The following is a 12,433-nucleotide window of genomic DNA, read 5'->3' on the forward strand; positions in this document are numbered from 1 at the left end:
AGCTGGGTATCCTTGGGCAAGTCACCTCACCTCTCTGAGTCTGTTAATACTTGCCCGTATGAAGGAGGGGGAAACTAAATGAGGACTAGGTGCAATGCCTGGCCTGAGCAGGCACTTAGCCCGCTGTCACTGCCATGGATGCTATTGTCACTGCACATATGTGGCCATCAGGTCGCCAGCACACAGGGCCCTTTCGCCTCCCACATCCAAGGTAGCCTCTCCCTGGTGTTCAGGGCGTTCATGTCATCAACCCCAGCTTCCAACGCCCGCAGCGAACTCCCGTCCCCTCTTGCCAATGCCTCCTGCACACCCGCTCCTCCCACGGGGCCTCCCAGAGCTGACCTCAGCCCAGGCCCTATCAGCTGAGCCCCTGGGCAGCATCTCGTCCACACCCCGCAGGGCCTGGGTGGGGCCGAGCAGGGGGCCCTGGCCCCCGTCTGCAGACCAGGCCGCCGAAGCTGCCGCTCACTCGGGTGCAGGGTAAGGAGCACATTGGGTTTGCGGGCCGTGGGGTACCTCGAGGCGGTCACTGCCGCTCTGCGAACGAGGACCTCCACTCTCCCCTCACAGGGCTGCAGAGGGGGATCGGGGGAGTGGTGGGCAGAAAGCACCCGGTCAATGGGAGGTGTCGTTGCCAGTTCCTTCCAGAAGCCTGGTGTCTCCTAGGCCAGGGCGATAGAAGCAGCCTTTCCAATGTAACTCAGGGGAAGGAGACAAACACTTAGTTTGGCACAGTAGTGAGGGTATGAGGGCAGGAAGCTAACTTCCCCGGGGCAAAAGATCCTGCCACGGGTCCATTTTGAATACTCCCGGTGACCAAGGTCTGTCTCCCTACGGACACACACACACTCGGCATCAGATCCAGGGAAAGAGTGGAGAGGGTAGATAAGAGAGGGTGTGCAGTGGGGGAAGTGTCAGAAAGGGAAGGGTTAAAGCGGCCAAGGGGAGACGAGTCAGGGAGGAGAGAGCCCAGGCGGGTCATTCGCCAGACTGAGGGCTGTTGCTGTGATGGGGGCCAGGGGACAAGGAGCCCAGTGTAGAAGCAGCTCTCAAACCTCCACCCCTGGGGGGCTCGGTCCCCCTGAAGCCGTGTTTGCACGAGCTGGTGACAGCATGGTCGTTCTGGAACGGCCCCTCTCATTCTGCCTTCTACCATAGTGGAGTGAGAATAGCAGTTGCTGACACATAGAGCTTAACTCTGTCAGGCAGAGTTCCTGGAACAACGCATAATAACTCATTTAGCCCCATAACAACAGCCCCAGAGGTGATCAGGGTTATTAGCACCGTCTTAGAGATGAAGAAACTAAGGCACAGAGAGGTTAAGTAACTTGCCCAGGGTCACGCAGCCACTAAAGAGTGGAGCTAGGATGTTTGCATCCTCCCTTCTCCCTCCTCCTCAGCACTGGAATGTTCCCTGCCGTGCCTGGCTGCTTCTTGCTGTCCCTGCAGCCTGGAACACAGCTGCTCCACCTCCCCGGAGGACACTTACCCTCCTTTCAGCGACCAGAGCAAGCAGTTGTGTTTTCACAGCAGCAAAAAGTTGGGAACTTCTTAAATGTCCAGCAGTAGGGGTTTATTAAACCGATGGGGACAAACCTATACATTAGAATAGTATGAAGCAGGGGCGCCTGGGTGGCTCCGTCGGTTAAGCGGCCGACTTTGGCTCGGGTCATGATCTCGCGGTTCGTGGGTTCGAGCCCCGCGTGGGGCTCTGTGCTGACAGCTTGGAGCCTGGAGCCCGCTTCGGATTCTGTGTCTCCCTCTGTCTCTGCGCCTCCCCTGCTCACACTGTCTGTCTGTCTGTCTCTCTCTCTCTCTCTCAAGAATAAATCAGCATTAAAAAACAATTATAAAAATAAAAATTAAAAAAAAATGCATGCACGCACAGGACGTGTGTGCCCACAGAGAAGCGTACACGAAGAGACATGTGTGCACACACAACCCCCTCCCCCCAGAGAGATGTGTGCACGTGCTTATTGGAAGCCGTGTGGCCAAGAAGAAACTATCAGGACCTGGGGAACCAGGACGCTCCTGCTTATTTGTAGCGTGAGCTTAAGAAGACACTTCCCACGCCGAACCTCGGGTTCCATACTTTTCCCTCGTAGCCATTCCAGCGAACTCCATGCATAAGCATCTGCAAATCAAAGAGCTGGGTTAACCGTAGCATTCTAGATCTGGAAGTCTCCTCCGTGGTCTTGTCCAATCCCGTCCTTATGAAAAGGGAGAGCACAGAGGGACAGTGACTTTTACAAGGTGCCCCAGAGAATCCACACCAGTCAGAACTAGAATTCGGGTCTCCCGCCTCACCCAGGCAGGATTCTACCCGACATACCACAGAGTTCAGGTGGTGACACGTGTGACCCATCCTGAGGTCCTTCGTACCTCTTCATGTCATACCTTTCCTTTTGCTTTTGAAACGAATTCAGTACTACAGACAAAGTATCTGCATTCTGCTAGAGCTGTGGAGGAAAGACCTCAGGGCTGTTGCATGACCCAAAGGCTGCCGGATCTCCGTGGTTACTCCAGGTGGCCACTCCCGCTCAAGGCAGCGGACGTTGTTGGCGGAAGCTGAGCGGTGTGGATGCCTGAACAAAAAGCTGGCCGCCTATGATGGCAGTGGTGGTCCCAAAGGCTGTGGAAAGTACTGAGAGGAAAAATTCCCTTCTCAGGAATCTTTGGGGGGAAATCATTGAAGATGAAGGAAAAGATTCATCTGCAAGAATGTTCATCCCAGTGTCATTCATGACGGCTAAAATAGAGATACAATTTAAATATACAAAGTTTGGGATAAATCTATCTATGAGGGATCAAATATCCTGTAGCCAGAATACCACGATATATTTTTTTAAGTTTATTTATTCCTTTTGAGGGATAGAGAGTGTGAATGAGGGAGGGGCAGACAGACAGGGAGAGAGAATCCCAAGCCTACTCCGCACTGCCAGCTCTGAGCCCAACCCAGGGCTCGAACCCAGGAAACCACGAGCTCATGACCTAAACCAAAACCAAGAGTCAGATGCCCAACCAGCTGAGCCACCCAGGCACCCCAAGAATACCGTGATGTTTTTAAAGATCGCTTTTCCCCTAAGAACACACAATTGCGTATGGAAGTGACCGTGGTGTCTCAGTGAGTGGAAAGAGCCTGTTAGGAAGCACTTTCGGAAGAGGTGCTTTAGCACGGAGGTGAGAGGCATGGGTCCTAGAATAAAATAAACTCTGATTATTTCAGGATGGTGGATGGCCCCACCGGCCCCTGTCTGTCTGTGGGGGTCTCTACCACTTACCAGCTGTGTGACCTTAGGCAAGCTCTTAATCTCTCTGAGCCACAGCTTCCCCATCTAGAAAAGGGGAGCGGTCATGGTACATCCAGCATAAGATCATCTGAAGGATGAGAGAATATGATGTATTTAATTTACTTAGTGCAAAGCCCGGCACAAGGCAAGCATTTGGAAAATCATAACACATCTATGTATACATGTATCCGCATACACACATACAGTAGGATTGATGCGTGTCTAGTAGGATATATACACAATATTAGAAGTGCATTTCTTGAGGGTGTTTTTTCCCTTATCTCTTCAGAGATCAGGGGAAGCAAAAGGTTATTGGAGGAGAAAGGAAAACGTTGCCCCTAATGCCAAGTTGTGCAACACAGGAGAATCCTATCAGCACAGGAGAACCAGGACTGGAACCCAGCCCCCCACATGCCTAGCCTGGCCTGCTTCCTCTGGCCCACCTGTGGGGGTGTGGATGCTGAGGGATGTCAGAGCCCAGGGACGACCACTGCGGGTCTGAAGAGCCCTGGACGGTGGGCATAGCGTAGGCAAGCGAATGAACGGATCTGCCCGGCTGCAGGGAGAATGAGAGCGGAAAACGTAAGGAAGGTGTGAGGGGCTCCATTTTACAGAGGGGGAAAGCGAGGCTCCCAGCGGGAAAGTGGCTTGCCCGAGATCACCTGGCAGTCATCGCCTGAGCCAGGATTTGAATCAAGGCCTGTCGATTTCCAAGGCGGATACTGCTGACACTGTTTCTCCTTAAACGATGGAGTCCCACAGAAAGGTGGCTTTGCAGGCACAGTAAAGTACAAAGTCTCCAAGGCTGGTCTGGCTGCCTTGAAGGTCCAGCTGGGTGGCAGGGACTCAAAGGTCGACGGGTGAGATGTTCTTGATTTCTGGAGTCCTTCGGCCCCCAGGGCTGTTGGCTCTGACTGCCGATAAAAAGACACGGAAACCTCTGTCCCATTGTGACCCGTTGTCCTTCCGGTGCCAAGTTCTCATAGCCCCTGTACCTCCCAACTGCTTCTAATGAATTCACTGTCCGCCTTGTTTTGTTGTCCCAAACTCAGGCCACCCTGGTTTTGCCTGGTGAGTGGCCTCTTTCAAAGGTGAGCTGGCCCTTCTCTGCCTCTGACAATCAGGCCATTCAAAGGCAGGCCAGCATCTCCACGAGCAGGCCGATGTTGTCCCACAGGCAGATCTCCACTGCAGCCCGCAAATGAGCGTGCAGGTAGGCGTGCCTGCACCCCAATACCTAGGTGTGCATTTTGTACGGGAGGCAGGGCAGGGCGAGAAGAGACAGTCCGAGAGGATGTGGGGGCAGGGGGATTGAAGACCGGGCCTTGGGACAACGTTAACGGCAGCTCTGCCCAAAAGTACACTATTATCAAGTAAGTTGAGAAATGCCGAAAGTTCCATCTCTTCCTTTAAGTTTGTGGTATGGACATCTGTGTGACAAAGGCTCAGAGAAGTCCTGCGGTCAGGAATATTTGTTGACTTTTAATTGAGAATTTCTGTGGTTTTTTTTCTCCTCCCTCTCTCTCGTCCTTCCTTCAACAAATGCTCAAGACATTCCTAATATCCACCAGGACTGTCTCAAGTGCTGGGGATTCAGCAGTGAACAAAACAAAGCTCCTGCCCCCTTGGGGTTCACTCCAGAGGGAGGAGACCGACGACAAATGTAATAAGGAAAACACAGAGTGTGCCAGATGGAAGCGAGCACAGTTGGACAGTAAACCTGGCGAGATGGGAGTGCAGGAGTGGGCGGTGGTTTACAATTTTGAGTATGGAGGTAGGAGAGCCCTTGCTGAGAAGGTGATATTTGATCGGAGACATGGGACAGGTGAGGAAACCCATCAGGCAGACCCATGGGGGAAGAGCATTCCAAGCAGAGGGAACTGCAGGTGCTAAGACCCTGAGGCCTCAGCATGCCTGGTGGGACAGGAGCAGCAGGGAGGCCATCAGCCCCACCCCACAGGACACATTGTAGCATCTGCCAAAGCAGTTTGAGAAACTGGTGTCCAGGTAAGAACAAGGCTCTAGTCTGAAAGGCTTAAGTTTTTATCCCAGCTTCACCCCTCCTCCCAGTCTGTGCAAGTTTAGCGGTGTTGTCACCTTTGAGCCTCAGTTTCCTCATCTGTAAAACAGGGATAATGACTTGCACCAGCCTCAGAGAGCCACGGTCAGGTGCAAAGTCATGCGTGCATGTGCCTTCACTCTGGGCGGCCCGTAGCGAGCCCCCCAGTGCCAGCTCTGATTGTCATCATCGATATTCTTACAGCTGTACGAGGAATCAGCTCACTCCTGATGGAGCCCTCACCTTCTGAGGAGTCTCCACCCCCCACCCCCCACCCCCCCCCGTAAAGCAAGGGCCTCACAGTAATCCTGCTGCCAGCTGCTTCCACAGCAAATAAGGAGAAGGAGGAGGAGAAGGAGGAGGAGGAGGAGGAGGAGGAGGAGGAGGAGGAAGAGGAGGAGGAGAAGGAGAAGGAGAAGGAGAAGGAGAAGGAGAAACAGATCAGAGAGAACTACAGTAGAAACCGAAGATGGATGGCCAGGACATAAGCTCCCCTGGGTCAAAGTCGACTGGCCCGGGAACTTGCAGTGTCTCCTGAGGCCCTGGTGGGCACCTCTATCCCGCTCCGGGCAGCGAGGACTTCTAATACAGCATGGCCAACAGGAATTTAAAGTACTCTCCCTCCCTCCTCCTCCCCAAACACATAAATTTCCCCCTTCCCCCACCAGATGCCTTTTCATTGCAAACCCCCAGGAGTGGTCTCTTTGCTGCTGAGATGTACGATGGTTTATTCAACAGGTATTTTATGAGAGCCCGTTAATGTGCACTCAATGGCATAGGCACTTAGGACATAAGACAATCTCCCTCCCCTTACGGAGCTATCAGACCAGTGGTTCTCAAAGAATGGTTCCCAGCTGGGAACTTGTGAGAAATGGAAATTCTCAGTCCCACCCCAGCCCTATTGAATCAGAAACTCTGGGGTGGTACCCAGCAATCTGGGCTAAGTCTTCCAGGTGATTCTGATGCAGGCTTAAGCGTGAGTCTAATGGTCTAGAAGAGTGGTTCTCAATAAGGTATATGCACGCACACACACACACACACACACACCAGGACATTTGACAATGTCAGGAGATATTTTGGTTATCACAATGTGCATTGGATAGAGACCAGCGATGTGTCTAAACATTCTATAATGCACAGGACGCACCCCTCTCCAAAAACAACAAAGAATCATCCAGCCCAAGTGCCAAGGTTGAGAAACCTTGGTCTAGAGGGAGGGAGACAGGAAAACAGATAATGAACACTTACATAACTAAATAAGATCATCTTAGATGACGATAAGTGCTCTGAAGCAAATGATTCAGGGTAATAAGAGAGTGGCCAGTGGTGGTGACAACATTGGGTGACCAGAGGGGGCCCCTCTGAGAAGGTGACTTTTGAGCTGAGACCTGGACAAGAGAGCAAGCTTGGGGAAAAGAAGGTTCCAGGCAAAGGCAACAGGCCTAGAACAGGGAAGAGTTTGATGTGTTGGAGGTTCGGGGAGAAAGCTAAATGATGGGTTCTAAGAACTCACCGTCTCCCCTACCATCTTCCCTCCTCTCCTCCCTCCCCACCTTCCTTCCACAAATATTTATTAAGTACCTACTAGATGCCAGGCCCTGTACTAGACATTAGTGCTCTGCAAAGCACCTAGAAAAGCTGGATGGAATCCCTGGCCAACAGAGCAGAAAAAGCGGAACAGACAGTCCTCGAAACTAGGATGGGAGAGCCCAATGGGGTGTCGGGAATGATCGCACAGCAGCTGGTCTCCAAAGATAAACTACCCTCCCAAAGTTCACACCCTGTGCAGTCCCCTCCCCATGAATCTGGGTTGACTTGTGACTTGATTTTGACCCACAGATGGCTGCAGAAGTCATACCTATAATACCCGAGGCCGGCTCAGAAGCCTGGCAGGTTTCCTCTGGGTCTCTTCAACTCATTCTTAGGACACCCTCTCTTGGAGCCGAAAGGAAAACACAGTTCCTGTTTCCTCTACCCACAAAGCATTTCTGACATCAGATGCGTAGGTCTTTTCACATCAAGCAATTTTCCAATCTTTGGTGGACACCAACTGGGTGTTCTGCCATTCAACTCGATCCTGACACTAACATCCCTAGTGTTAGCACAGGCCCCAAAGGTTGAGGGCTCAGCCCCTAAAGACTGCCCCCCCCCACTTCAGAAGCCAATCTCAAGTCACAGGTGATCACCTACACTTCTGACCTACCAGCTATACATCAGGCCTTCCCACAACGCCCTCTCCTGTTTCAATAATTTGCTATAACACCTCACAAAACTCAGGGAAACATTTGCTTACATTTATTAAAAAGGATCTTACAAAGGTTACAGATGAACAGCCAAATAAAGAGGTCCAAGGGCTGAGGAAGGGGCACAGAGCTCTCCTGCCCCCTTGAGGCATGTTACCCTCCCAGCACCTCCATTATTCCACCAACCTGGAGACTCTCCGAAGCTTGGCTTATGGTTTTTATGGAGGTTTCATTACATAGCCATGATTGGTTAAATCATTGGCCATTAGTGATTGACTGAAGCCTTCTTCCTCTTCTAGGGGGGACATGACGGAAAGTTCCAACAGTCTAATCACCTCGGTTGGTTTCGCTAACAACGAGCCTCCCAACCCCCAGCCTTGGGGAGTTTCCCAAACTTGCCTCATTAACATAAACTCAGGTGTAATTAAAAAGGGATTCTTTCACATAACATGCTTCAGGAGCTAGGGACATAAAGCAAATATTATAGCAAAAGATGCCTATCACACTTATCATTGAAGACGTTATAAGGGTTTCAGGAGCATCTGGCCAAGAGCCAGGGACAAAGACCAAAATATGTATTTACTATTATTTCAAATAACACAGAACCCAACTGCCATGCCATGTTGTCACGTGGGGTGGTGGGGAGGGGGCCACGGGCAGGCTCTGCGTTCCACAGCTTCAGCTATGCCCCAGGCTGCCACCAGCATTAACCACCAGCCATGTGAGTGTGCCATGTTGGATATTCCAGCCCAGTTGAGCCCCCAGATGACTGGAGCCCCCGGCTAGCATCATGTGGAGCAGAAGCCCAGTCAATCCACAGGCCCACGAGAGACCCTAAAACTGTTGTTTCAAGCCACTAAGTTTTGGGAGGTTTGTCATGAGGCAGTAGAGAGGCGAGGCAGGCAGGATTCTGACACTTGTGGGCTCTGCCTTGGGAAGGTACCATAAATGAACATTCAAACACACCAGGGCACTGTGTGAGAAAAGCTTGGGGCAAGAAAAAGAAGTTAGGAGATGAGATACTTGGGTCCTGGCCCTGGTTCTTCCACCAACGTGCTGTGTGGCTTTGGGCCTAAATCTCTCTGGATATCAATGTTCTCTTGACATAGAGCATCTTGGGTCTCATGGTCTCAGAGATGCTGTTCAAACTCTGTCATCCTTGGCTGGTTGGCTTCATTGATGATTTTTGTTAATGTTTACTTAGAGAGAGAGAGAGAGAAAGAGAGAGAGAGAGAAAATGAGTGGGGGAAGGGCGGAGAGAGAGGGAGAGAGAGAATCCAAGCAGGCTCCACACTGTTAGCGCAGAGCCCAATGCAAAGCTCGAACTCGCAACCATGAGATCACAACCTGAGCCAAGACTAAGAGCCAGACACTTAACCGACAGCCACCCAGGCACCCTGCTTCCTTGATGACTTTTAATCAACCTGCATATTCTGCCTCCAAACATTTCCTCATGTTGACCCACTACTGGGATGATCCAAAGGAGTATTCCAGGTCCTTCCATCTGTGCATCCTCCCTAATGGTGCCAACCAATGGCCCATTCCACTAATATTTCCAGAGCAGGGGCTCTCTGGGTCCAGAACACCTGGGTACAAATTCTAGCTCCATCACCTCCTAGATATGACTTTGGATGAATCTCTTCCCCTCTCTGTGCCTTAGTTTCCTCCTCAGTAAGATAAGAATACATCTTTCATGGGGTACCTGGGTGGCTCAGTCGGTTAAGCGTCCGACTTCGACTCAGGTCATGGATCTCACAGCTCGTGAGTTCAAGCCCCACGTTGGGCTCTGTGCTGACAGCTCAGAGCCCGGAGCCTGCTTTGGATTCTGTGTCTCCCTCTCTCTCTGCCCCTCCCCCACTCGGGCTCTGTCTGTCTCTCTCTCTCTCAAAAATAAATAAACATTTTTTTTAAAGTTTAAAAAAGAATACCTCTTGCATAAGAGTATTTTTGCAAACCCTACTGGATGATTCACACGAAACATTTACCCCTGTGCCTGACGCAAGTCAGCTCTTATGCCCTTTCCTTTCCTGTCTCATACATTTGTGCTCCATTGAGCATGTTTAATTTGAGTCTTGTCTCCTGAACTTCTCTCTCCCGATAGGCTCAGGCTTCTGGAAAGCTTGACTCAAGCTGAAACCCAGACCACAAGATTTAGCACCAACTAGGAGAGTAGACGAGGTCCTGGGAGCCAGATGCCTCTGCTCCTTTCTCTGGCTGTGGGATCTGGGCATGATGCTTAGCTCTTCTGGGCCTCTGCTTATCAGTAAAGTGGAAGTGATTGTCCGCTTTCTGTCTCCTCCGGGGGCAAGGTAAGGATTAACTGGCATACTGGGGGCTCATATGCTATGTAAACTGCCATAGGCTTGACACACACATGTAAGGGACACAGTGGTCCAGGGTCAGACCACAGGCCTGGAAGGTGGAGGAACTGGTTCTCATTCTGGCTGTGTGACATTGGGCACCTTGCCTCCCCTCTCTGAGCCTCAGTATCTCCAATAGTAAAGTGAGGTGAGGTCACAAAACGTGCAGATGTGCTGTTAGTCTATATAATGTTCTTTAAAAATTCACACTGATTTTTTTTACAGACTGGACGTATTCACACAAGCACTGACTCCTAGGTTCTCTCAGACAAAATCAGGAGGCATATCAGTATGGGGTCTACACTGCCACATGGCAGAGGCTGAGTGGTGGCCATCCCCTTTAGAGAAGGGTCTGTGTTCCCTGGGACGCCCCACCCATACCGGACCTCAAGCCCCTCCAGCTGTACTCATGGATGTCACTTGCCCCGCCCCGAAGGCCATCTGAAGGAGGTGGCCTCTGGGCGCCACTCGCTGTGCTAACACCCTAAAACTCTCTGCCCGCAGTGAGTACGACAGTCATGCTTGGCCCGGCACAGTTCTGGGAACACAATGGCCGCGCTGCAGACGTTTGGTCCCCACCCCTCCCCAGCTGCCTGGTGACCTCGGTTACCCTGCAACCCGGGAGGCTTGAGATGCATCCTGCAGGGTGTGCCCTGCCTAAGCCCTGTCCCCATGTGGCCTGCATCCGTGTGGCCAGTGCAACAGAAATCGGGACCTCGTTCAGTTGGGGTGGACCTCAGAAAGCCTCAGTCGCCGTGGATACTTCTTTGCGCCCAATTCCAAATTGGCCACTCTGCCCGCTCCCCATCCTCTCACCCCAAACGCAACCCAACGTCACCTGTGGGCAGGAATTCGCCATCAGCACACAGAGAGGTGGGCAGCATGGACTCCTACCACACAGACTTGGGATGAAACCCAAGCTCTGTAACTCGGTAGCTGTTGCCGTAGCTGCTATTGGTCAGGGTTCTCCAAAGAAGCAGAACCAAGAGGGCATACAGGGATCCATAAGAGGAGATTTATTATGAGAACTGGCTCACGTGATTATGGTGGCCAAGAAGCCCCACAATCTGCCCTCTGCAGGCTGGAGACCCAGGAAAGGGAAAGGTGGTGATATGATTCAGTCGGAGTCTGAAGGCCTGGAGATCGGTGAAGCCAGCTGTGTGAATGCGGCTCTGAGTCTGAAAGGCCAAGGAGCTGGAGCGCTGATGTTCAAGGGCAGGAGACTAGAAGACGGGGGTCCCAGCTCCAGAAGAGAGAGCAAATTCGCCCTTCCTCTTTTTGTTCTGCTCAGGCCCACAGAGGCTTAGATGAAGCCCACCCACATCAGCGAGGGGATCTTCTGTATCTGGTCTACTGATTCAAATATTAATCTCTTACAGAAACACCCTCACAGAAACACTCAGAAATAATGTTTTACCAGCCATCTGGTCATCCCTTAGCCCAGTCAAGGTGATGCCTAAAATTAGACATCATGATGTCTAATGTCTAGTCATGACATCCCTAATTCTTCTGAACTTCAGGTTCCTAAAGTGTGAAAGGACAACAGCACTCCCCCCTGCTGCCCACCTTGGAGGGAGGGCTGCCGACAGGATTAAAGGGGCCAGCCAGGTAATGAACACGCGGGAAGTGGTCGCTGTGAGTGTCATCATCTCGGCCACAGGAGGACTTTGTGGCTTGGCATTTCCAAACTAGAAGGGTCTATCTCCCCAACTCCATCATGAAACCTGTTAGAAATTGGTGGATGTGCCTGGAGTCAAACTGGAACTGGGTGGGAGAAGCCCCGTACAATGCAAACCCCTCACCCCCATGTAGAAGACACCTCTTAATTTTTGCCCCCTGAACATCCGCTTTCTCTTCTAGCAACAGCATCCCAAGTTTCCTTGGGGAAACTACCCCCCCTCCACGCTCAGTCCGTGCAATTCGTCGACTTCGACGCCATCAGCCACCTGGCCAATCAAAGCCCTGACTCCTCCAAGCACAGTGATTGGTTCATGGTGAGCATGTGATCCAGGCTGGGCCAATAAGAGACCTCTGTGAGTTTTGCCGAGCTCTTGGGAAAGAGGCACCCTCTTCCTTCTGGGGAGGCTGGGCGGACGGGACGTGAGCCTGCCGCTGCTGGTGGGCAACTTCACAAGCAGAGAAACAAAACAGACAACCTGCCTGAGAGTGAAGGCAACAGCCAACACAGAAGAAAGCAGAGCCAAAGGGTGCAGGGAGGATGCCTGACAAAAATGTCCAAGCACCTGGATCCAGTCATGACCGAGGCCGCAGATATCTTTGCCTTGGGACAGTTCAGATATGGCTATTTAATGCCTTTCTACTTCTCCTTCCGCCAATTTGAGTTGTATGTCTGCTGCTTGTAACGAAAGAGCCCCGGGGGCGCCGGGCTGACTCAGTCGGTAGAGCACGCAACTCTTGATCTCAGGGTCATGAGGTCAAGCCCTACATTGGGCGTGGACCCTACTTAAAAAAAAAGAAAAG

At 51.7% G+C, this 12,433-nt stretch overlaps 1 long non-coding RNA gene across 1 annotated transcript; it reads left to right on the plus strand.

Moving 5' to 3' along the window:
• The first annotated feature begins 288 nt into the window (after positions 1-288).
• Positions 289-11,687, plus strand: LOC123597348. Its single transcript, XR_006712090.1, has 4 exons — positions 289-480; positions 3,580-4,972; positions 5,031-5,297; positions 10,178-11,687. It is a non-coding gene; the product is annotated as an uncharacterized LOC123597348 (long non-coding RNA).
• The last annotated feature ends 746 nt before the right edge of the window (positions 11,688-12,433 follow it).

The sequence above is a fragment of the Leopardus geoffroyi genome, chromosome C1 (assembly GCF_018350155.1).
Source record: "Leopardus geoffroyi isolate Oge1 chromosome C1, O.geoffroyi_Oge1_pat1.0, whole genome shotgun sequence".
NCBI classification, from domain to species: domain Eukaryota; kingdom Metazoa; phylum Chordata; class Mammalia; order Carnivora; family Felidae; genus Leopardus; species Leopardus geoffroyi.